Source organism: Brienomyrus brachyistius, chromosome 25, assembly GCF_023856365.1.
Source record: "Brienomyrus brachyistius isolate T26 chromosome 25, BBRACH_0.4, whole genome shotgun sequence".
Taxonomy (NCBI): domain Eukaryota; kingdom Metazoa; phylum Chordata; class Actinopteri; order Osteoglossiformes; family Mormyridae; genus Brienomyrus; species Brienomyrus brachyistius.
In genome coordinates, this window is record NC_064557.1 from 6,132,418 (window position 1) to 6,136,537 (window position 4,120).

Here is a 4,120-nt window from a genome sequence, read left to right on the forward strand (position 1 = left end):
AGGACTGCGTGAGCAAGGTTAGCTATATGCCTGCCGAGAGAAATGAGATGTAACATTATTTTGAATTGTTTTGTTAATAATAGTAAATTTACTCCGCCTTCCCGCAAAGGTCAAGTGGGTATTAAATGTATTTCTATATAGCGCCTTTCACAACAGAGTAGCCCCAAGGCGCTTTACATGGGTGCGTTATGATACATTACAGCATCATTAAATTGGTGGAAAATGGAAGGATGGAAAATGAATTTGCAGATCCTTGGTTTGTTAATAGCTAATTTATCTAGCATTACAATAATAGCATAATACCAAGTAATAATACCAAAATTGACTGAATTTTTCTCTAAACATATCCTGTAAACTAATGAGTTTTGGAAACGTGCCCTTCAATCAATTTGATGTTGACTGTCTCACACATGATTTTTTAAAAATAAAATAACTATACTTTAAATTCTTCTGCCAACCTCGAGAAATATTTGGGCCCAAAGCTCACAGACATCTAACATAAACCACAACCAGTAACCAGTCAACAGTGACCCAAAGACTGTTCATAAAAGTTCAGTTTTCTGTAATATTTACTGAATTTAATTATGCAGATAATGGATGAATGTTTTACTTTATTTTATCCTGAATACAGTGTAAACTAAACATTTTGGAAACATTTTTAAAAGTCAAAGTGATGTGTTGAGAGTTTTTTTTTCTGATTGATCTGTCAGCATCTCATCTGACGTGTGGATGCTGCGCTTCCTATCATTCGTAGTGATGGAACTTTCCTAAAGACGGTGAAAATGGCGAGAGAGACTGTCACAACGGCAGTGAGCACGATGGGAAAGGAAGCACGGGAGTCCGGGAATAAGGGGTAAACTTGAGGTTTATTTAAGGGGTTGACACAACCGGGAGCACGGAGAACCATTAGCGGGCTTGAGACGTTAAAGCCAAGACTGGGGAAACGTACTCTAACGCAGACTGAAATACACAGGAATCAGGAAAACAATTCAAAACAGCTGATGACACGGGGATTCCACACGAGGTAAACGAGGCGGCGTGGCAGGATCGGACGAGCAGGGTGTGACAGAGACTTTATGAGCATTAAGAATGACAGAAGAGTGCCGAATAACATCGACCCATTGAGGTACAAGCAAGGTGCCTGCAGGTGGAGCCCAAGGCTGAGCGACGGTATGAACAGCAGGGGCTACGGTGAGAGATACAGCAGTACATACTACTATCACAATACAAGGACGGCTTCATTGGCTGTAAGCAGTTCAATTCCAGCCAATGATATCAAACCTGCGGTGTTTTGGGGCAGCATTTTCCCCTAAAAAATAGCGAATGTCTCGCCAGTTAATCACCAAACTACACTTGCATTTCCCAACTTTAATTAGTGAAAAAAATAGCGAATACAATCAAATATAATAAGACGGAAATTTTGGGTTTACTTTTTTACTTTTGTGAGTAAATGGTCTGCTTAGGATTAGATTTTTTTAAAGAACTCAGAAACTGTGAATGACTTCAGATCGTAATGTAAAAAACAAAGCAAACAGGCGCAAAAAATGGTCCAGATATGGTCTCGTGAAAAGCCAGATCAGAACCACTGACAGCAGTGCGAACGCAAGGGTGACCGCAAGCAACCTATGAATACTTCAGTTTCATTTTCCATGTTAAATTGTATTTATGGGTTTACTATTTAATACGTCAGTGCATTTTAGGACTTCATAGCAACTGCTATATATGCACCTCACCATGGTCCGTATACTTAAAATTCCCTTCATTTATATACGGTATCCAACACAGTCGTCCCAAAGTGCCTGAAACAAACCCATAGTATACCTGGATAATATTCCAGTATAGTATACCAGTATAGCAGTTAGCAGTGGTGGGCATGACATCACTCCTCTCGCCGCTGTCCACGCGGCCACTGCTGGTTAACGGAACACGAGCTGTTGAAATGTGTGTGGAGGAGGTTACCTCGGGTGACGTGCCACGTCGCTGGGAAGTTGCTGTCCGGTCAGGTCAGCTGCCAGGTCCCCACTGTGAGTGGGAGTGAATCAGCTCATCTCATCCCAATAAGAAGATCCAGTGGCATTTGGTGGGTAGTGCCGCGTTTGGAGGTGAGTACGCTGACCCAGTCGTGAACCAGGATCACAAGCCTAAAACGCTTTTAGGGGTCATGTACAGGCCAGTGGGATGTGGGGTCAAATCCCATAGCTTGTAGAGTAATACTGAGCAATATCCTTAAGCCCAACTGCTGTAGAAATGTTATCCGAGGTGTATTTTAGTAAGAAGGTGTCAGTGTAAACGACCCAATTTCCCCACAGGGATGAAAAAAGTGCAATTATTTCATTATAATTTTCAAAAGTGATATTGTGCTGAAGGGGCGGTATGGTGGCGCAGTGGTTAGCACTGTAAGGGGCTGCATGGTGGCGCAGTGGTTAGCACTGTAAGGGGCGGCATGGTGGCGCAGTGGTTAGCACTGTAAGGGGCGGCATGGTGGCGCAGTGGTTAGCACTGTAAGGGGCGGCATGGTGGCGCAGTGGTTAGCACTGAAAGGGGCGGCATGGTGGCGCAGTGGTTAGCACTGTTGCCTCGCACCTCTGGGACCCGGGTTCGAGTCTCCGCCTAGGTTACATGTGTGCGGAGTTTGCATGTTCTCCCCATGTCGTCGTGGGGTTTCCTCCAGGTACTCCGGTTTCCCCCCACAGTCCAAAAACATGCTCAGGCTAATTGGAATTACTAAATTGCCCATAGGAGTGCATGTGTGAGTGAATGGTGTGTGAGTGTGCCCTGCGATGGGCTGGCCCCCCATCCTGGGTTGTTCCCTGCCTCGTGCCCATTGCTTCCGGGATAGGCTCCGGACCCCCCGCGACCCAGTAGGATAAGCGGTTTGGAAAATGGATGGATATTGTGCTGACAGAGTTACATGAGTCTCTGCATAATCTTTTATCATTTCATCTGCTATATGTTGAACTTGCTTATGCAATTGAGTGACCAGAGAGGAATTATTCTATAAACAGGAAAATTCAAACAAATAAGTGGACAACTCAAGCTTGAAATTAAAATCTGTCAGCCAGTTGTGTTGCATTCCACGAGCATGCAGGTAGCTCTGTGGCTCGGGGCAGTCGGTCGTGAAAGAAAATGTGTATAAAACATGATCATACAACCATATATTGGGTTCAAGTGGTTTAATTTATGTCAGTCATAACAAACTTACCGGGTTTTGGGACAGCACCCTGACCATTTAAAAATCTCTTGAAAAAATAAATTAATTATGGACTAAATATTTTTCGAAGCTTTTGTTCTGAACTATTTCACTGAGTAGAGCATAAGACCCCATTGCACTTCTTTGTAGGCCTTAATAACTTACCGCTAAGAAAATGACTAAGGCGAATACTTGAAATTCCCGGCAGGCCGCGTTCCTCTTCTTAAATTGCTCCCCCTCGAGACTGTTAATCACTCTACATGAAAAGATCCTAATGGAATAGTAGTAACTTAAAATAATTAAGCAGGGGGGCTATTTTAAAAACATGACTCTGGCTACGTAGTTGTCATGAGTTAAATTTAGCCCTCTTGCTCTAATTTGCTTCATAGCTGTGACATACCAAGAGAATTTGACCACCGGTTATGTTAAATAACTGTATGACCACGGTCGCAGACGATCATGTGGATCTTTAAATTAATTTCATTAATTTAAATTAACGTTTAAAAAATCTATACAAAGGACGTGAGCAGTAAAATGTCGTGGACCACGGCAGTATCTGCAGTCAATATCCCCTTCCAACACCTGCACAAGATGCAGAGAATGATGCAACTACGTTCATGCAATTTCCAGCCCCATGACAAAGAGACACTCTCTCGCATTGCAATTTCATATATGATGCTGCACTGCTAATGGCCTCAAATAAGACACCCTGGTGCAAGAAAACGGTCGTGCATCCCGATCGCATATTCAAGGATTTACGGAAACATACTCACGCCCGTCTATAAAATGACGCGAAGCCGCTTTTCCCTGACAAATTCTAGATTCTTCTTTAATGGAAAGGAGGCCAAACCAATCGGCATTTAGGTAAGAGAGCAGGCAGACAATGAGGGCAGGCGGGAGGCGGGTCTTACAGGTCTTTACATCCTTTTC